The 23,760-nt window shown below is 32.7% G+C and overlaps 1 protein-coding gene and 1 long non-coding RNA gene across 2 annotated transcripts in view; one reads left to right on the top strand and one right to left on the bottom strand.

The window, feature by feature from the left end:
- The window catches only part of LOC143201956 (uncharacterized), an 80,068-nt gene that overhangs the window by 48,263 nt on the left and 8,045 nt on the right, over positions 1–23,760 (bottom strand). The window lies entirely within an intron of this gene.
- Positions 17,134–17,619, top strand: LOC143202659 (uncharacterized). Its single transcript, XR_013007209.1, has 2 exons — positions 17,134–17,462; positions 17,533–17,619. It is a non-coding gene; the product is annotated as an uncharacterized LOC143202659 (long non-coding RNA).

The following is a 23,760-nucleotide window of genomic DNA, read 5'->3' as shown; positions in this document are numbered from 1 at the left end:
AGAAAACATTGATGCAAAAAACTGACAATCTGCAAGCAACATACCCGCTATATTAGCTATACAAGAAACCTCAAGAAACTTTCACTATGAAGTTAATTTTGAACCAGTAAAACGATATTTACTTTTAAGTAACGCGCTACATCCAATAACATGGAGAATACTAGACCAGCTTAAGGATTTCTGATTGGAAATTGAACTATAACTAACAAAAGAGAACCATATTGTAGTGGAGTTGCTCAAAGTTTCTAGTTTCGAACGTGAACTATTGGAACTTGGATGGAAACTTGTAGTTTAGGGTTTATGATCCACAAGGGTTTGAAGTTGAACTGTAGGTCAGATGTTTAGCCGCAGACTATGGAACTGGGTAGACCCAGCTAAAAAACAAATTTCTAATATAAATAAAAGAATTGAGCAAAAGTTTTATCAAATATAATTTATTTTAACAATGTATTACATCTAAAAACTACAATTAATTGTACAGCCACAATAGTTTATAGGTTAAAGTTATAACCTTCAAAAAATACAACTGTTGCAACATATGCTGTCGATACAGCGGTTTTATCATCACACAAGGATCCTATATCAGCCACAAGAAACCTCCAACTTCATCTTAACAAAGTCGAATTGTGGTTGAAAACGTGGCGTATCAAAGCAAATGAGACAAAATCTACTCCTATGTGACATTCACCTTTTGTAGAAGAACATGTCCTTCCGAAAAATGTAATAATCATAAACTTCCTCAAGCAGATAACGTAAAATATCTGGGCATGCATTTCGATCGACGTTTGACATGAAAAAAACATATAGTGACAAAACGCAAACAGTTTGGGATTGAACTAAATCAAATGTACCGGCTGATACGACGTAAATCTAAATTATCATTAGATAACAAGGTTTTACTGCATAATTCAATACTTAGGCCAATTTGGACCTATGGTATTGAACTGTGGGGTACTACCAGCAAATCTAACATAGATATCCTCCAGAGGTTCCAAATTAAAGTGTTGCGAGTCATCGTCGATGCCCCATATTACTTGTCCAACACACTGATTCAGCGCTATATCCCCATAGAACCCATAACGAGTGTTATTCGAAGTGTTACTGCGAAGCACTCTGAAAGACTCTTAGTGTATACCAATGCACTTGCCAAACAGTTAAATGTGCGCGATGATAGTGAAGTGCGTAGGCTCAAACGCAAATTACCATACGAACTGATTAATAGACACATAGAGTGATATTTAATAATCTCTAGAATAAACTAGAATAGTTTTTAGAATAATTTAAGATATATTTTAAAATAAGTTAGAAAGTATCTTGAATTGGATTTTTGTATAAGTTGTACAGTATATTACTTATTGAACTGATCTTCTTCGTGCTAAGATGGTTATATTATATGACTGAAATCATATAAGACTTATTGCCTACGGGCAAATTGTTGACTTTCTAGGAGATTAATAAAAAAAATTATAATCTCGATGACTTTAACAGGCTCATTCATTTACGCGTTTGAACTAATCAGACAGCATTGTGCCTCTTTTTAGAATAAAACTAGCGACCCGCCCCGGCTTCGCACGGGTGCAATGCTGATACTAAATTAAATACACTACGGAAAAAATATGAACGTTGTATATAAAAACATAGCGGCCCGCTCCGACTTTGCACGGGCATAAAATATATATGCCACTCAATGAAAACATGATTAAAATCGATCCAGTATTTTTGGTTCATTCATTACTGCCCTTGGCCTGCACGCATTAAATTTGGAGTAAAACAATTCCTCTTCCCCTATACTTACTATGAAGATTTCCTGCTATCTTTGGAATATCTAAATTCATACAATTTTTATTACATTACACATTTTTAAACGCAAATTTTAAATTTGTAATATCTCCGAAAATATTTGTTTAATTTACATGCTGTAAGGAACCATATTGATCTATATTAATTGCACACTGTATTTAAGGTACTTAATTCGATAAGGATTAATGCCGTATTGCTTAAAATAGCTTCGTAAATAAGCCATTTTCTCACGTAAAAAGTAAACAATAAAAATGGTTAATGTGGGTTATCCCTAAAAGATAAACATATACCATCGCGGACTTTTTTGTAGACCTTTTTATGGTGTACAATACTGTAGTACATTAATTTGATCTAACTCGTAGGGTTAGGCAGCGTTTTTGCTAATTGCCAAATAAGCCTAAAAAAATAGGTTAATTTACGACATCACGTTAGAAACCTCTAAAATTAGCAATGTTGCCTTAGTATATTATGCATGTATTATACATATAAACCTTCCTCTTGAATCACTCTATCTATTGAAAAAAACCGCATCAAAATCCGTTGCGTAGTTTTAAAGATTTAAGCGCACATAGGGATATAGGGACAGAAAAGGCGACTTTGTTTTATACTATGTAGTGATGAGAAAAAAAAAATTGATTCTGAAAGGAATTTACAAATTGTATTTGTATAATTGCAGGCAAAACATTAAACATCTTTATGACGTATGTACAAAAACACTTTGAATAGAATATATACATCCCAAACATCGCAGTTCAGGATGTAAGGCCACCAAAAGCGGACTGAAGTTGTAAATTAACATAGTCTACTGAAATACGACCACCAAAGATGGATGCAGTTGCTAGACTATTAGAATTTGGTCACCAAAACTTGCAAGACTATTCCACAGAGAGTATACAATGAAAATTTGTATATAAACAGTGCAAATTAGAAGATCATCAAAGGCACCAAAGCAAACTGGCATAGGAAGGATACACATAGATAATTCAACTTCAACGGTAGTTCCAGATAAGAGAACAAACTGGTACCTCACTTTAGTCTCTAGTTCAAGAGGGAGGTGTTACTGGTGACTGTATCTGATGACATGATCACCAAGCTGCTGAACAAGTCACCTCTTCTTTCCGATTAAATAAAATAGTTTTAAAGTAAATCAAAAGCTTTTGTTTTTAAGTCCCTATACATTTCATAAGTTATATATAGATATTACAGGATTCCTTACGAACATGTCAAGTGTCACGAGAAACCCACAACAAAAACTACTTAGAGGACAATAATTATTTCCAAAAAGGAAACAACTAAACTTTTAATTTACGACGTTATTTGATGGTCTCGCGCTGCTTGTTTTATATTAGAAAAAGTTGTTCGGATGTTGGAGAGAGAAAAAAAAACGAGAAAGTTTATCTTGTAGCCGTTCCCGGTACTCCTAAACAACGCTGTCAACTTAAAACTTTGCGTCATCATAAACAAAAGTGTAGAGGAAAGGAACTAATGTTTTATAACTTATAAAAATGCCTTGTTGGATCCACGTTACGTTTCAGGCCAGTCCTAAATACTTTTATAAGATATTTATGTAGCCGGATATTTGTGTTATAAGCGGAGAAAATCGAATTGGGCCAAATTTCCTGGCTTTCAATAGTATTGATTCAGAAAATCATTTTTGCTCATTCTCTAGTTTATTTTTTCGTTTAAAATACAGATTTTACGGCGTCAGACAATATGATGATGGCTAGTTCACGTTATCCCATCAGTAACCGAATAATTAGATACCGCTAAAGCAAAATGATCACTAGAAGCTTAAATTATTCCTTTAAATTGAATTGGCAATTCCTTTTAGTTGAGAATCTTTTAAACTGTTGTTGTAAATCATTCAATATGTTGTGGGGTATATAGTAATGATGAGGAATTAATTTGTAAGCTCAAGTCTTCTAATTTGATCATTTTCGACTAATATTTTATACTTATTAGTAGCAACTTTTCATGTTAATATCTCATAACAAAACACGTGCTTCTGAAGCTTTAAGACACGAAACATTACTCTAGAAAAAATGAGTTCTTTCTGACAGTAGGCATAAGGGTCCAAGTATTTCAATTCAATTTTAGTTCATGTGGAACTGAATTTCTGAAAGTTCTTTTGTCTTTGATATTTTAATTCTTTATTGCCAAATGTTCATTGTCTTTCACATGTTTGCTAGCTTATCATAGGCTCCCACAAGATTGTTATGATTTTGTATAGATGGTTTCTTCGTAAAATGAAAATGGAATAACATTCTTGGCAAATATATTATTTCTTGGTTAAGATGTTGACAAATTCAATATAGTAATAAATTGCGAGAAACTTTTGACAATGAATTGCAGATCTACCTAACAATTTATTACAGTGTGAAACAGCGATAATTTATGATACTTTAATTACACATAAATTTATAACATATTATTATAGAATAGCAATTTTTTATTCATATCTTTCTGAAGATTTTTTAACATTTTATACCACTAAGGTGATATATGTGTTAGTTTAGTGTCTTTGTTCTCTTGTTCTATATGTCTCTTATTCTATATACAAATTTTGTCCATTTGTTTCTGACCCTGCGCAGTTCTCTTGCTTCAGCAGTAGTTTTTCATCCCTTGTACAGTATTTCGCTGATACATTCATCCTAGGTTCTTTTATATCGCCCTTTGGACCTTTTCCTTTCTGCACTTGCTTCTCGGACTGTTTTTACCTGTCTTATGTTCTTGATATCCGCCTTATGTCACCTTTCTGTGTACTCTTTCACTGATTCAGTGATGAAACCTTTTCTTCTCATCTTGTACGTTTTTGTTGCATCTTTGACTCTTCTGAGTGGTTTCATTTCTACTGCTTGTATTTTGTTTTTATCACCCATTGATAACACACACGTATCACAACCGAGTGTTAGGTTTGGTCTGTATGTTGCCTTATACACCTTCATTTTCGTTTGTTTTACAATTCTTTTTCCTTAATCAATTTACTATTGATAGCAAAGTAGACATTTATGTGTTTTGCAATTATGCCATTAATTTATTTCTTTTCAGAAATTCATATAGTTATTCCATGTTTAGATTTTTAATCAATTTGAATATATATTTCTACGGGTTCTGTAATCACTACGACTTTCATATTGCTCTTATTCATCATTTTGTATTCTTTTAGTGTCATGTTGCTTTTGTTTAAGAGTTTATCCAAGTATATCAGTTCTTCTGATTTCATCATCTGCAAAAGCTGCTTCTTTGTTAATATGAAAGTTCCTCTTATGTTATTCAATTCTTCATCTTCACGTTTTTTGTTCGAAATGATTTGTCTATTTAGAAAATATATTAAATTTTTTTTAGAAATTCTGGAAATTATTGTACAAAGATTACTATAAACCCGAGAATCTCTTCCAACAATCCATCAAACTTATGCCGTTAGTATAAGAAGGAATCGAGGAATCAAAAAAACACTCACCTTAATGATCCCATCTATTCAAAGACTGACAGAGTCAATATCGCGGCACAGAAGAAAAGAAACTTATTAATCCAAACGGTTTTGTTTAGAAACATCCATATTTCATTTATATTGATGAGGATCGGGGAGCCGGCGAGGCCAACGTTCCCATAAAAAATATCGCTCCGGCCTGACGCAGATGGATTCATATTTCTGGTGGGGATGGCTTTATCAGTGCTCGGTCCCCTCATTCTCCTCCCCCAAGCTTCGTCACAAAACGACTTGTAATTTATGGCGCTCGGTTTGGGCTTTACATCGCGATAGTTTGGCGAAGTCGCGGCCGATAGGACGTAAAGAAGTTTTATTTGTCTCCCTTCTGTCCGGGAGATCGACCTAAATAAAAGTGGGGTTCGGGAATGTCGGGGAAAAAACTTGTATACTGCAAGTTTCGGCGGGGAATCTCCCCTGATGGCCAACGAAACGGCTTGGGGCGGCGTTTTCGCCAAAGTAAACAAACATATTTGTTTGTAAATGGATTGATTATAATTTTTTTTAAGTTCGGGAAAAAATAAAATTATAAAATAACTCGAATAAATAAAATAACATTCTTTAATTCAACAATAACATTAATTCAACAGAGCGTCAAGCACATTCTTCTGGACTGTAGAAAGCTTGAAATACTAAGACAGCAACTTGGGATGCCAACGTTATTAGAGCCACTGGTCTAACCCAAGCACTTGGGCATGCTTATCAACTTTTTGACAGACGCGGGATTGATACAGCTCTTGTGATTCTCTTCTATTGCAGTTTGCATTATTTAGTATTTTAACTTAAATGTTCTTATATTGTCTTTAACATATATATTATAAAGATATTCTTATAAATCAGTAGTTAACCGACGTGATCTATCAAAACCTCGCAATCTCGCCGCAGCAACTTAATTTATAGGTTAAAGTTGTTGTATTATATTTACATTGAACGTTTTTCCATACTAATATAGGTAGAGTTCTATGCGCGTTTTTTATGTAGTGGTATTTCGCGAAGGCCTAATCCACCTAATTAACAATTGTATATCAAAATAATATGTTTTATTTTCATTAGAGAGCATATTTACCTTTTATAGCTTAGTTCTTGTTTCCTTCGATGCAATCTCTCCTTGTAAAGTCATTTTGATATGACTATATTTCTACTTAGTTCATTCTGTTGCTACATGTATACATCTTTCTTGATAAAATTACATTTAATCACTGCATTCTACTTATTGCATTTGCCATATCTGCAAAACAATAATTATTCTCTCCTCATACATTTTAAGCAAACGTTTATGTATATTTTGAAGAATAACACGCATGCTCATAAAGCTTTCACACAAGCAATGTCTGGAAGTTTCATTAAACCCTTTCCAGACTAACAATTTTCTCTGAAATAATTATATTAAATTATACTATAAATATAAATAAAACTTACTCTTTTTATACATTTTGTATATTTAGTCTCTGAAACATAAAGCTGATCTTGATTCGTCACCTGTTTCGTATAAAGACGATTTGATTCAGACGTCAATGATTGAGTCAATACTCAAAAGAGGCACATATTGACGACGTGCTACTGTTCTGAATAGACTATGATTTATTGTAAAACACTCTCACCCAGGCGATAGCATGGTTTAAGTTCTGGCGAGTGCAGATTAACCTGAGAAAAACTCAGGCTATTCTCTTCCATCGTCGGAAGAAGTTCCATGCCTATCGCCTTCAAATCGACAAAGTTGTTATCCCCTGGCTCCAGAAAGTATCATACCTCGGTGTTCAGTAAAACCGCATATTCCAATGGTCGGCCCAAATCTAACATGCTATATACAACAACTAACATGCTATATACAACAACTAACATGCTATATACAAAGGCGATGGCGTGTACAGCATCCTATACCCACTACACTATAGAAAAAGTAAACTTTCTATCTCCCAGAAAACGGCTATGTATAAAATACTGGTCTTCTGGCCACTCTGTCTTCATGGGGCATTGGTGTGCTACAAGTACATCTCCGAGAGACAATTTGCACTACTCGAAGTGTTCCAATCCAAAAAGGTCCGCGCGCTACTCAATGCCCTATAGTTTAGTTTGTGAGGAGCGTGAATATCCATCCCGACTCCGACGTCCTGTTCGTGAAAAGCTTCGCGAACATGTTCAAAGTGAGGTTCTCCCTTAGAACCTGAATGAACCCAACATGACAATGAACTGATCAAAACCCTACCAACTCATTATTCGCAGTAGATAAACAAATTACGTCGTAAGTCCCAGTCGCAATCCAGGGCCTCTGTCGTCCGCAAATCCAAACATGCCAAACCCCAAAAGATATCAGGAAAAGACTAACTGGTTCTAGCCGGACAACTTGGCTAAATAATAAAAAAAACCTTATATTTTTACCCTGTGCGCCTGTAACGCCCGCCCGTAGGTCGTATCCGTATAGGTATAGGTATATTGGCCCATTTTTGGGTCTTCAGATAGAAATATAAGTGTCGCAAAAGTGTTAAAAAGTCCCAAACAATTACTAAGCAGTCGGTAGTAATTTTCAGTGGATAGTTCCTATGCTAGTCTTTATAGATCTGGCACCATACCATCTCGCAAGAATGCCATATCTTTTGACTGCAGTATTATTTCTCTTGGCGTTAAATCATTTCGTAAAGTTATCCAACACGACGAGTCGATAACGTCGTTTCTTTACGCGTGATTTCGATCGCGCGCAAAATCCTATAAAATTGAGGGCACAACGGCATCGGCAGTACGTTGCGGTCTTCTCAAACTATAAAGTTACTCACGGCGTCAGCGTTGGAATTTATGACGCGGTGTCGAATAGAATATTTATAAGGTCGTATTTCAATTTTCTGCAAAGAACATTTTCGACCGGAGAGCCTATTTTAAATTCAAAGATAAGAGGTCCGTAACCTGGGCCCAGTTCGGGACTGACGGCCGTAAAATATGAAAAAAAAGGCGTTCGAGTCGGCGGTCTACCCCCCCAGATATTTCCCCGGCGCTTCAGTTATATGTAAAATGTTTCCCCTTACAATTGTTATTTAAACACTTTATGTTGCGTACTTTTTTACAGGTCTCATAATAATCCTCGTATTATACTTGGAAGTTTTTATAACCCATTATATTTTACGGAAAATATTCTTTGTGGTGTTCCTACAACGTATAAAACATGACATCGTTCTTGGTTCTGTTAAAAATTAGTAAAAATGAAATGAAACATTAATTTCGTCCAATTTCTATTTAGGATATCATCGATCGAATAGATGATTTGAAGGTCTGAAAATTATCTATTTACTCCAGCAGTTATATTTTGTTTGATAACAATCGTTTTCCATGGAATATTTTATTGAAAGTCATTATTTCTTCTGCCAAACAGGTTTTAGTTCAGGAGTTTTTGTACCTCTTTAATAGTTTGCAATTCTAACAATAATTGGGTACCTTTTTGGGCGTAAAATGGGGGAATAAGATAATATAAGATGATTCGGAATCGAACAGCTGGTTTCACACAACTTGTTTGTTTCTTGTTATGACTCAGGATCATGGTAATGGCATAAAAATATGCAGAAACCTTTTTATCGGGTCTTAAATACTATCTAATATAATACAACAGAGCGTCAAGCACATCCTTCTGGACTGTAGAAAGCTCGAAATACTAAGACAGCAACTCGGGATGCCAAGTCCAATTTCATTCTAGGATATCATCGATTGAATAGATGATTTGAAGGTCTGAAAATTATTTATTTACGCCAGCAGTTACATTTTGTTTGATAACAATCGTTTTCCATGGAATATTTTATTGAAAGTCATTATTTCTTCTGCCAAACAGGTTTTAGTTCAGGAGTTTTTGTACCTCTTTAATAGTTTGCAATTCTAACAATAATTGGGTACCTTTTTGGGCGTAAAATGGGGGAATAAGATAATATAAGATGATTCGGAATCGAACAGCTGGTTTCACACAACTTGTTTGTTTCTTGTTATGACTCAGGATCATGGTAATGGCATAAAAATATGCAGAAACCTTTTTATCGTGTCTTAAATACTATCTAATATAATACAACAGAGCGTCAAGCACATCCTTCTGGACTGTAGAAAGCTTGAAATACTAAGACAGCAACTCGGGATGCCAAGTCCAATTTTATTCTAGGATATCATCGATGGAATAGATGATTTGAAGGTCTGAAAATTATTTATTTTCGCAAGCAGTTAGATTTTGTTTGATAACAATCGTATTCCATGGAATATTTTATTGAAAGTCATTATTTCTTCTGCCAAACAGGTTTTAGTTCAGGAGTTTTTGTACCTCTTTAATAGTTTGCAATTCTAACAATAATTGGGTACCTTTTTGGGCGTAAAATGGGGGAATAAGATAATATAAGATGATTCGGAATCGAACAGCTGGTTTCACACAACTTGTTTGTTTCTTGTTATGACTCAGGATCATGGTAATGGCATAAAAATATGCAGAAACCTTTTTATCGTGTCTTAAATACTATCTAATATAATACAACAGAGCGTCAAGCACATCCTTTTGGACTGTAGAAAGCTTGAAATACTAAGACAGCAACTCGGGATGCCAAGTCCAATTTCAATCTAGGATATCATCGATTGAATAGATGATTTGAAGGTCTGAAAATTATTTATTTTCGCAAGCAGTTAGATTTTGTTTGATAACAATCGTTTTCCATGGAATATTTTATTGAAAGGCATTATTTCTTCTGCCTAACAGGTTTTAGTTCAGGAGTTTTTGTACCTCTTTAATAGTTTGCAATTCTAACAATAATTGGGTACCTTTTTGGGCGTAAAATGATGGAATAAGATAATAGAAGATGATTATGAATCAAACAGCTGGTTTCACACAACTTGTTTGTTTCTTGTTATGACTCAGGATTATGGTAATGGCATAAAAATATGCAGAAACCTTTTTATCGTGTCTTAAATACTATCTAATATAATACAACAGAGCGTCAAGCACATCCTTCTGGACTGTAGAAAGCTTGAAATACTAAGACAGAAACTCGGGATGCCAAGTCCAATTTCATTCTAGGATATCATCGATGGAATAGATGATTTGAAGGTCTGAAAATTATCTATTTTCGCAAGCAGTTACATTTTGTTTGATAACAATCGTTTTCCATGGAATATTTTATTGAAAGTCATTATTTCTTCTGCCAAACAGGGTTTAGTTCAGGAGTTTTTGTACCTCTTTAATAGTTTGCAATTCTAACAATAATTGGGTACCTTTTTGGGCGTAAAATGGGGGAATAAGATAATATAAGATGATTCGGAATCGAACAGCTGGTTTCACACAACTTGTTTGTTTCTTGTTATGACTCAGGATCATGGTAATGGCATAAAAATATGCAAAAACCTTCTTATCGTGCCTGAAATACTATCTAATATAATACAACAGAGCGTCAAGCACATCCTTATGGACTGTAGAAAGCTTGAAATACTAAGACAGCAACTCGGGATGCCAAGTCCAATTTTATTCTAGGATATCATCGATGGAATAGATGATTTGAAGGTCTGAAAATTATCTATTTTCGCAAGCAGTTACATTTTGTTTGATAACAATCGTTTTCCATGGAATATTTTATCGAAAGGCATTATTTCTTCTGCCAAACAGGTTTTAGTTCAGGAGCTTTTGTACCTCTTTAATAGTTTGCAATTCTAACAATAATTGGGTGCCTTTTTGGGCGTAAAAAGGGGGAATAAGATAATATAAGATGATTCGGAATCGAACAGCTGGTTTCACACAACTTGTTTGTTTCTTGTTATGACTCAGGATCATGGTAATGGCATAAAAATATGCAGAAACCTTTTTATCGTGTCTTAAATACTATCTAATATAATACAACAGAGCGTCAAGCACATCCTTCTGGACTGTAGAAAGCTTGAAATACTAAGACAGCAACTCGGGATGCCAAGTCCAATTTTATTCTAGGATATCATCGATGGAATAGATGATTTGAAGGTCTGAAAATTATCTATTTTCGCAAGCAGTTACATTTTGTTTGATAACAATCGTTTTCCATGGAATATTTTATTGAAAGGCATTATTTCTTCTGCCAAACAGGTTTTAGTTCAGGAGTTTTTGTACCTCTTTAATAGTTTGCAATTCTAACAATAATTGGGTACCTTTTTGGGCGTAAAATGGTGGAATAAGATAATATAAGATGATTCGGAATCGAACAGCTGGTTTCACACAACTTGTTTGTTTCTTGTTATGACTCAGGATCATGGTAATGGCATAAAAATATGCAGAAACCTTTTTATCGTGTCTTAAATACTATCTAATATAATACAACAGAGCGTCAAGCACATCCTTTTGGACTGTAGAAAGCTTGAAATACTAAGACAGCAACTCGGGATGCCAAGTCCAATTTTATTCTAGGATATCATCGATGGAATAGATGATTTGAAGGTCTGAAAATTATCTATTTTCGCAAGCAGTTACATTTTGTTTGATAACAATCGTATTCCATGGAATATTTTATCGAAAGTCATTATTTCTTCTGCCAAACAGGTTTTAGTTCAGGAGCTTTTGTACCTCTTTAATAGTTTGCAATTCTAACAATAATTGGGTGCCTTTTTGGGCGTAAAATGGGGGAATAAGATAATATAAGATGATTCGGAATCGAACAGCTGGTTTCACACAACTTGTTTGTTTCTTGTTATGACTCAGGATCATGGTAATGGAATAAAAATATGCAAAAACCTTCTTATCGTGCCTGAAATACTATATAATATAATACAACAGAGCGTCAAGCACATCCTTCTGGACTGTAGAAAGCTTGAAATACTAAGACAGCAACTCGGGATGCCAAGTCCAATTTCATTCTAGGATATCATCGATGGAATAGATGATTTGAAGGTCTGAAAATTATCTATTTTCGCAAGCAGTTACATTTTGTTTGATAACAATCGTTTTCCATGGAATATTTTATTGAAAGGCATTATTTCTTCTGCCAAACAGGTTTTAGTTCAGGAGTTTTTGTACCTCTTTAATAGTTTGCAATTCTAACAATAATTGGGTACCTTTTTGGGCGTAAAATGGGGGAATAAGATAATATAAGATGATTAGGAATCAAACAGCTGGTTTCACACAACTTGTTTGTTTCTTGTTATGACTCAGGATCATGGTAATGGCATAAAAATATGCAGAAACCTTCTTATCGTGTCTGAAATACTATCTAATATAATACAACAGAGCGTCAAGCACATCCTTCTGGACTGTAGAAAGCTCGAAATACTAAGACAGCAACTCGGGATGCCAAGTCCAATTTCATTCTAGGATATCATCGATGGAATAGATGATTTGAAGGTCTGAAAATTATCTATTTTCGCAAGCAGTTACATTTTGTTTGATAACAATCGTATTCCATGGAATATTTTATTGAAAGTCATTATTTCTTCTGCCAAACAGGTTTTAGTTCAGGAGTTTTTGTACCTCTTTAATAGTTTGCAATTCTAACAATAATTGGGTACCTTTTTGGGCGTAAAATGGGGGAATAAGATAATATAAGATGATTAGGAATCAAACAGCTGGTTTCACACAACTTGTTTGTTTCTTATTATGACTCGGGACCATGGTAATGGCATAAAAATTTGCAAAAACATTTTTATCGTATCTGAGATACATCAAATGTTGTTGATAAAGTAGCAAGATGGATAAATTAATATGAACACAATACACATACACAATATACATTTATTAGTAATTAATGTACTTCTTCTAGCTTCCATTATTTTTGATTTCTATACCTAGGCATCTGAATGCATAGTTGTTCTGTTTTTGTATCTTCAATTTGGCTATATATATATTCTGGTTCTGCCATCATTGTGATTTTCAATTTGCTCTTTTTCATCATCATTATGTATTCTCTTAGTATCGTGTAAAAGCTGCTTTATTGTTATTATGAAGGTTTTTTTTTCAGTTTTACAATACTTCATTGAAACTATTAATAAAGATTGTAAATGAAAAATGTAAACTTTTGCCTCAAGCACAACTAATCTAGGAATAAAAACGTCTTAATGATTCCTTCTGTTTCCTGATCTACCATCTATCCAGATTTTCCAATACAGATAAAATATTCTTTATAGTGTTTCTACAACATATCAAGCATGATATCGTAAAAAATATGGAAAATGAAAAGAAAATTATTTAGTATTGTTTAACTTCCTTACATTTATCAACAGCAAATTTAAAGGTTGGCAACGCTGGTGGATTGGTACCATGCGGTTCCTGGCTATAAAAGACCACCACAAAGACGTCTCGCTATCTTTTCTTTTCTCTACCGCGTTGTAACTGTTCCACTTCCACAGCGCAATCGTACTTCTGTTACCTAACCTAATATCCTGTTCATTCTCCTGTCGACCACATGTATCAGTTAATATCGCAATAAACAAGTTTGGACAAATAATCCCATCCGACCGACCAGACGAACATTCCTAAATTATGAAAAATTAATGCTATTTAATGTTGAAGCATATTTTTAATGTTTTGGTTTTGCGCATTGGATATTTGAATTGTATGATTTGAGTTATCTTGATGAAAAGTCATTATTTCTTCAGTAAACCCAGATATTTCACGGTTTTTTACAAAATTAATAATCTTTAGCCACTTAAAGGTAAAATGGTTGAAGAAAATTCCTTCTGCGTTATACTATTTGCTTTCAAACTCGCATCAGAATCGCAGAGCTTGTTCCACACCACCTCTTCGACACTTGTTTTGATTTTAAATCCATTAAATCCTTTCCTTGTTCTATATAAAATGCTTCAAGTATTACTAGTTTTAAGTTTTAACAATTATAGATCTCATCACTGTAATAGTTCTTCTAAATTCATGAAATTCAGTTATTTTGGCTAGTAGTTACTTTTGCGTTTACAACGTTATTGATTACTTACAAACGTACTAACGTAAAATGTTATCGAAATTCATTATTTCGTGTGTCAATTAGGTCTTTTTTGAAGAATTCTTGCATCTACTTAATAATTTCATACTTTACAATGATTTTTAATCTTTTGGAGGTCCATTGGTGTTATAAGATTCATTTTCAATCGAAGTATTAGCATTTAAACATGTTTTGGAATCGAGTAGTTAGATTCTCACCACTTCTTAGCCTTTTGTTTTGACTCAGCACAATGGTTATGAAATAAAATTATACTTTATTAATAAATAATATACAGTAGTTATTGATTAATAAGGTTTTCAGTCACCATTTGCTTTTAAAATAGTTTTAATTCCTCGCTGAATACATTCGATTAGAGCGTATAAACCGTTTTCAACGGAATATTGGCTTCTTATTCTTCACTTTGTACCCCAAAACTCCTCACAGCGTTGAGATATAGCGATTGTGATGACTAGGGAAGATACCTGATGTTATTTTTAGTTGAGATTGAGACATCTCTGTAATCCGTCCGGTGATATGTATGACGCGACTAGCTAAATAGGGCGATATTGACGCCGAAATCTTCAGGGAACCTTCCCTATGTTTGAGTGTAGGAATCAGGATGCCTTTGTGGAATTTCGGTCTAATGATTTTGTTGGAACAGTATTGATTAAGCGAGTGTTGCCTTTTTTTCTTGTCTGCCCACAATCCTTTTTAATGTTGCTCGGCCTCTGTCAATTAATTGTGTGTTACCAACTTACAACAAAATGTACTATATTGCATGGTGTTCATATTATTTTGTCTATCCCCTGTATTTTTATTACGTGTTTGTTACACTTTAACTAATAGTTTGACCGTATTGTGTATAATCATATTAATATTTCTCAAATATGCATTATTTAAGTTAAAATGACTATTTTTTAAACGATATTGCAGGTATACAGGTTATAATAGGAAATCTGATTGTGAAAGGGCTTGAAGTTTATTATTTTTGCTTGTAATACATTAACCTCCTGAGAGTTAATAGAGCAGAATAAAAAACCCTCTATATATTTTTCTTAGTGTTATAGTAATCAAAAATATTCTTGATAAAGATTCGTATATTCTCATCTGACATCAGAATTTGAACCGCAGTAGCTGATAAACGATCAGCTCTAGCATTGCCTGCCAATTTCTGTTCAGAGTGTGCTACATAACTAATTCATTGGACCATAGACCGTTTTCAAAACATTTTTTGATATTGGATGTACAATATTTCATATATAATGTGGATGTGCTTAATTTAAGAAAAATATTGTCTAAATATTTCGAGGAATTAATTGAAATTTGATATATAATCAAAATATTTTTATAAAAACATGTAATAATATTGAACTGCAGATCTTCCACGAGTTATACAACGTTTACTTGTTAAAGTTGGCTATATTCAGTAAGGAAAAACCAGTCTATCAATCAATATAAAATCGACCAGTTGATGACAATGTCATCTTTAGAGACAAGAGAAGCTTTGAACTCGAATAAAATTTACAATAATAACAAAAAACATGTATTTCTGTGTATATGGAATATAGAATGCTAGGCAGTATTTATCGATATAGCTCCACAATATTTCAGCCATTACATAAAGGTTCCTAAAATTAATTCCACTTGTTTACATTGAAATATTCGGAAAATAAGCGAGCTCCAAACAAAATCTTTGTCGGAATCTGACAGTCGCTCTGGTTACGATCCCATAAAGTTTCCAACTATGGCAAGCAAGAAATTTATGACCCAATATCGAATAGAATATTTATAAGGCCATATTTCAATAGTCTGTGAGAAACAGTTTCGGTACAGTGGCCTATTTTAAATTAAATATTAAAATCGATTTGGTCTAGATCGCAATTGATTGATATATGGGTTCGAATTTATTGCGAAATATCAGGTTTTTTTTCATATTACTGTCTAGTTTTTATAGAGATTCCTTGAAATATTAAAGAAACATTGTAAAAAGTATACAGCGATGTTCAGCAGCTTCGACATACTCTGCAATCAATAGCCAGAATAGGCAACTCTAGTTTTAATTATAAATTGAAAGTGGTCTGATGGTTTCTGTTGGAGGTATTGATCGAAAAAAATATCGATATATATATATATATATATATATATATATATATCAATATTGGTATTTAATTTGAAAGGATATAAAGATTTAAAAATATCGATTTTTTAATGCTTTTGTAAAATATATAAATATTTTCCCCCTATATATCGATACATCGATATATTTTTTAAAATACCGAAAACGATATATCGATATACTAGAAAAATATCGATATGTTTTTCTCTCTTATATATCGATTATCGACACATTTTCTTCAAATACCGAAAACGATATATCGACATACTAGAAAAATATCGATATGTTTTTCTCTCTTATATATCGATATATCGATACATTTTCTTCAAATACCGAAAACGATATATCGATATACTAGAAAGATATCGATATGTTTTTCTCTCTTATATATCGATATATAGGTATATTTTTTTGAAATACTGAAAACGATTTATCGATATACTAGAAAGATATCGATATGTTTTTCTCTCTTATATATAGATATATCGATATATCGATATATTTTTTGAACTACTATATTAAATAAAAAAATTTAATAAAATATTAAATATTAAAATAAAAGGGCAAACATACAAAGGGTCTGTCTATTGAAAATCTGCAATCGCTTGTTATTGGAAATACCTACGATCTGTACATTCACGAATAAAATACCTCCCTGGTAGAACGTATATTTCAATGATTTCTTCCTAAGGATGCTCTTAACTCTTATAGTGCACGCTCCCTTTTCAAACAATTGATCTATGAATATACAGGAGCTGAATATACATCAACATTGAAGGAAGAACATTACAAATTGCCCTCTTTGACGAGTTGTTTTTACTATATATAAGGCTCTTAAATGCGTTCAAGACAGTCCAGATATGATCTCGGCGGTAATCATCTACTCTATGAGCTCTCCTGAGAGCTTAAAATCGGTACAGGGTCATCATTCACTAAAAATGCACATTCAAGAATTAAATAATGCCGCTCGTAATAGCGGCAAGAAACCTATATGTGGGAACCATTCCACATGGGAATCGAAGGTAATGAAAGAGCCGATCATCTTGCTGGCAAAAGGGAAGGATCACTTTTGAAAGACTATCTGTACTGGAGAAAGGATCTGAATACATATCGTACCGCACCTTATAAAAAACTGGATCAACTAAATTGGGACTTAATGATCAATAACAAATTGTGCGAGGTAAAAGAAGAGTTTTACCAAAGTATCAACTTTTGTAACTTTAGCAGGCGTAAATTTGGTATTTTTCCAGACTCAGAATAGGCTATTGTCGGTGACTCACGAGTTTCTACTCAAAGAGAAAGTCCGTCCATTTGTGATTGATGTAGATCCCCGCTGAACACCAAACACCAATGGAACAATTTCTACAATTGATAAACCCTGAACAAGTGATGAACAATTTGGCTGCCATTGGAGTACTCCAAAATATATGATAGACTATGAATATTACTTATGTCTTTTAATCTGTTCACTCCATATTATTCCCATACTTATATTAAATTAACTATAAGCTCTTTTAGTTTTGTTCTTTATATTGTTTGTTTTGTAATATTAAAATGTATATAGTGCATAGGTGCTAAATAGTCCTTGAGGCTGATGGGCCTTTAATAAATAAATCTAATATAATTTAAAAGCTGATATGATGAAATGATCATATATCGATATATCGGAAAATTATTCAGAAATATATTAATTTTTTTAAATATCGAAAGGTATTGGTTATTCAAAAGGTATGTGGAGTACCAACGGCTGTATATTGGGCGGGAAGTGAGGATCAGGAAGACTTTTTTCTACATGAAACAAATCCTTAACATACAAATTCAAACATTCCTTTGTTGAAGCCAATAATATTTTATTGACATTTAGACTCCTGTCCACTGTTTTAGATATAAATATTTAATACACTTGTTTTAGATATAAAGTAATGGGTTTAAGTTTCCTTAAAATATCGAGTTTCACTGCCATAAAATATTGTCGAAAAGTCTACTTAAGGTACTACATCTTTTACAGAACAACATTAAATTCTTCTACTCAATTTATGACGTTTCATTTTGATGAAAAAGAGCATTGTCATAATGAAACTGCACCTTCCCAATGTCGTCAAATAATGACTCAAGTTATGTATAATCACTTCCAAAACGTTTCTAAAACAATTACAGTCTTCATAAAACACAACACCACCACCAAGGACATTTGCAGAAATTCGGTACATCCACTGGAAAGAAAATTTAATAAACAGATTGGTTATGTGTCGAGCAATCGGAATGGAGTTCTGCAAGTTGTCACTTATCGATTTTTTATGTTAGATAACAACGCCTTAGTAAATTGATTCTGGAGACTGGCCGTCTAGACATTTTACGGACCATTTTATTTTTCAAATAGTTTTATATCTTTGTTTACTCCAGCGCGGAATGCTACATCTGCCACTGATGCTATAAGGGCGCGGAAAAATGTATAAAATGTTATTTGGTTTGACATACATATGCCGTTTTTAAAAATTACAAGAAAAATCCGTATTATATTAACTTTCTCATTGTTTTCTTATACTTTTTAATTAATTTGTTATATACAAGTTTTTACGTCTTTTTTCTGCTCTTTAAGAATTTTGAGTGCACTAATGACTGTGAGTCTAATGTTATCAACCCCTCATACATACCAAATTGGTCATATAATCAAGCGGTGTTGCCAGTTCTCCCTTTTATACGATGGGTTCACTATTTCTGAGAGATAATTCACTGAGACACTCTATCGTAAAAATGCAAGCAATACAATTTTATATCAAAAGGCAGAAGCATGAAATAATGAAACAACAGTGTTTAATTTTCAATATTAGATTTTTTTCATTACTTTTTACTTAGTCACTATTACTTTTAGTTCTTCCTGAACCATGAAAGAACAAAGGCAAGTTCGGATCAAAAATGATTTTACATATTTAGTACACTTAATGAAAAGGTTTTTTTTTGCAAAAATTTCATCCCAAAACTAACAAAATTCAAAAATGAGAAGATTTAACTACGTTCTTTCTCCACAAGAGGATATAGTCAGTTATTTCTGCAAACCCATAACATTATCGTTAAAGAATCTAGTTTCAATTAAAAAAAAATTATGAATTTGTTATCGCTATAGACATTTTAGTGACTACAGGTACTATTAGGATTAATTTCAAACTAATTAATCTGATATTTTGCACGTAAGCACACAGACAACAAATCAAATATGGTAAGTAGTAAATACAAAAGTAAATATGACAAATAGTCATGACAGAAATGCAGATAATAGTTCAGATTGCGTAAATAAAGGCACAAAGCACCAACTAAATATTGGAACTAGTTAAAATATCCAATGCATGAGTTGATAAAATAGAAATGCAAATAATCATGGGGAAAGTAATTAACTAAGTATTTCAATATTTCCCAAAGTTTTTAATATTTAATGTAGAACTTCGGCATAGTTTATTTAATTTTAAATTTATAATTCGGCGCTCCGTTTTCCAGGTGGCTTGCTGAAATTTTTAATTAATGGAAAAAATGGTCTGAGCTTACCTTGTGACGAATTTTAATTCATACATTTTAATTATTATGGTAGGATTACTTTTTCTTATCTATATAGACGCGCTGTTTATTTTAACCTTGCTTGACATATAAATATTAGCGAAATTGTTTCAGATTTTACCTAGCCAAATTTGGCTGTATGTTTATTAATATAATAAAGTTTATTATGATTTAAATTATTATTAATTATTAAATTTATAAGTATATATATTTTGTTATGCCACACTATTCAATATATCAATAAATTCAGGCTTCAATCTCAATTTTAGAAACAACCAATAGTTACAGGGGGCTGGATCTAGACTATACGCTGGGTGGAAAAGTTATCCGAAGGGAAATTGGTTCTATTTGGTCATGATTGCAGAACATTGTTTTCTTTGGCATTTGAATACTTTTTAAATTTATTTTCTCAGTTAATCCAAGATCACCACCTAATATTCACTATAATTGGTTTTGCTTTTCTCAAAGTAGTTAATGGACGAATTTCTATGTTAGTTTCACAATACTGAGGCTACAAACTATGTAAACTATAAAATTTTAACCACTTTGTTCGGCTTCCACAGGCTTTTCTCTGCTCATCGGATGATTTGCATTCAGATGCTTAGAAAAGAATTCATTGTTTATCATGTTTATTTCGCTTAAATAGCTACAAGTAGCGCTTTCTTTTATCCACTGTCACAGAGAATAATTAAAGTTGTTTTGATAAAACTACCCTTAATTTTAAAACCAGTACAAGGTTGTCAATAAAATTTTGATACTTGTGGAAACATTCATGGAAGGGCTGTGATTACGAAACCCTTTATGACGAAGCTAACGCTCAGGTACGAAAAAATTGATGTAACGATCATAAAACCTGGATAATTGGTGACTAGAAGAATGTTTTGGTACAAGAATGGGATAACATTCCACAGGAAATTATTTAGACCCTCTGAGAATCTATTCTATGAAGAATTACGGCTATTTTAAAAGCAAATGACACTCCAATGTCTTATTAATAATTAAACATTGTGTATATGTTAGGTTTTCGTATTATTTTGTCATATCATATGCTCAGATTATATGGAGTTGAACATTAAATACATTAATATACTGATATTTCTTCTATATTTGAAAAAAATGGTTTTGTTAATTTTCTAGTATAAAATTATTAACCCATATTTTATCTTTTAAGAAATATTTAGAAAGGGTCAGATAAGATTTAGCTTTGATAAAGACGCAGCTGTCGGAATTTCTTAAAAAGCCTCATTGAAACATTCATAAGCTACCAGTCGACATAATGGTTCGTTTACCGTTTCTGCCGTCCTTACTTGACGCTCAACCTAAAAGACGCTAATTTACATATAAATGTGCAAATTGTCCTAGGAAACCTGCCAAAATGGCAAGCGAGTTTTATGTCCTCTCGTCTGTCCCCATCCGCTTGATAATGTTCGGTAAAATAAAGCCATAAAGGGCGTGGGGTTTTATACTCTGACTGGGATATTGAGAGTCCGTATATAAATGAATAAATACAGTATTTATTTGCATATCATCACTTTCACAATAGACATTAAAATTAAATTTATTCCTGAAGACTGACTTATTTTTTATAGATATAGATTTTTATATTATATATTTTTTATAGATATAGATTTATAGATTTTTTTAAGATAAACAAAATCACGATGCTTATTGTGACTGTATCTATTGCATAATTAATTTGCCCATTATTTTTGACACAATCTATAATTCAGTTATGCTAATCTCGACTATATTAAAACAAGCGATAATCGCAAGGAATAATATCTGGTAAATATGACGTGTAAAATAGGCTTTTTTAAAGAATTAATGTTGTTATGGTTATGGTGGTTTTGTTAGATTTGTTCATATCTCATATTAGGACATTGTCGGATGATGGTTCTTTTTGTGAACTTTATCAAAATCATTCCACCACTGGTGAATCAATAAAACTTTTTAATAGCTGTATCTGAAGTATCTAAAAAGTGAAAGGTTGATGAAAAAGTAACTTTCTCTTTCCTGGGATGGTTCTCTAAAGTATATCTTTAAAAATTTAATAAAAGTAAGTAATACTAATTTAATGAAGCCAAACTATGGTGCGTTTAAAAATTCTACTCGGTCAAAGATTATTTTGCCTCTAACCCATAATTTTGATATTGATGGGCAATTGTTTTGATAATTCGAATTTTGTTAATTAATAGTTCATTAATATACTGATTTTATTTCATTGTCTGTATTTGTCAGAGAAAAAAAGTTAATGAGACAATTTTATTTTCCTTTCCATCCACATTATGTTATATTTATTTACCTGTTTTGAAGGACATCGATAGTGAAGTTATATGTCTTGACATATCTTTGAGCTTAACACTTGTATTTTATTATAATCTTTACTGAAAAGTAGCACAGAAGAAGTTACTTTATGATCCTTAGTTATAAAAAGAATATTTTCATGGAATTAAATTTCTTTTAGATTTTGCAATCAAATAAAAATAGTCCAAAATCATTACTATTTGAGAGACAGTTTCAAAAGTCTGCTAGCTAGTGCGTTGTTATAGATGCAACAGAAATCATATAGGTATGTGGCACCATGCAATTCGAATATTTTGTCACGGTTTAAGTAGATATGTTCTTGACATATATTATTTTCTCAAGAGTAAGGTCTAATGGGACCTTCTAGATTAGTACCTATAGCCTATTCAAAGTTTTCAAGATGTTTAATGTATTGCCTGTGGCAATTTGTAAATTGGTTTTAGAATCAGACAATATTTTCCTTCTTATTTTATTCTAGTTAAAAAGAGGCACATTGCTGTCTGATTAGTTCAAACACGTAAACGAATGAGCCTGTCAAAGACGTCCGGTTGTCAAACGTATGCAAAATTCTTGACAGCTATAGTTATAAGAGGTTATAATACTAACCTATAAACTATTGAATCTGTATATGTAACTGTAGTATTTAGATATATATTGTATACATTGATTATTATTTTATTTACATTAGAATTTTGTTGTACGTCAAAGCCAAACTGAACCAAATACGAGAGTTGATGCGGCAACATTGCGTCGTTTTGACGTCACAAATTTAAATGACGTATTTACAAAATAATTTTGAATAGATTATAGTTTTAGGTCAACGTAGGGACGTCGTTTTTGTTTTTCAACGACTAGTAATAATACATTAATAAAAAATCATATAATAAGTGTAACAATTTAGACGGGATATCATCATACCAAAAAGTTTTAACAGTTATTTAATTGTTGGTCTGATAATTGCAGCTGGCTACTCATTAGGATTCCTCGCGCTACACGACAGAGTCCACATCCATCAACAAAAAGTAGAAAAACGACGTTACCTAACCTGAATATTTAAACTAGCGTACGTAATGCGCAAGATTCTCGGTTTAAAAGAAAAATTCGCCATGTTCGGGCACCGTTTCAGATGCGGCAAAAACCCGATTTGAATTTAAAATTTAATTTAAACAAAAGAACGTTAGAAGAGCCGGTTGCAGTGTGCTGTGGCGCAATTAGCCGGGGACCGTGATAATTGGACCGGTTTTTTTGCGTGGTGGGCTCTTACAGGGAACGTTTCAGAGGTTTTTTTCGACGGCATTAAACCGAATAATCGAGCTTTTAATGCTCATCGGTATGGCAAACGGTTTATTCTAATTCCGAATGAATTTACATCGGTTTTAGGATGTGTTCTTTTTGTGCTTCGGTCATCCGTACGCTATCGTATACATACACGTATGTGTTTGCAAAACCCTTTTATTATTTTTACAGTCTAATTTATACAGTCTATTTATAAAGTTAATTTAGATAATAGAAAGCTTAAAAAGTAGGGAACATTAAAGTTATCTGGTAGGTCAGTTATTTGTATATATTGTTATAACTAACAAATCTCTTCTGCTTTCCATTAAAGATTAGTCTATATTTTCGCC

Source organism: Rhynchophorus ferrugineus, unplaced genomic scaffold, assembly GCF_030347505.1.
Source record: "Rhynchophorus ferrugineus isolate W39M unplaced genomic scaffold, kcgeb_rfMv2 rfM9, whole genome shotgun sequence".
Classification (NCBI taxonomy): domain Eukaryota; kingdom Metazoa; phylum Arthropoda; class Insecta; order Coleoptera; family Curculionidae; genus Rhynchophorus; species Rhynchophorus ferrugineus.
The sequence above is the reverse complement of the archived record's forward strand: the minus strand, read 5'-3'. Positions and strand labels throughout refer to the sequence as shown.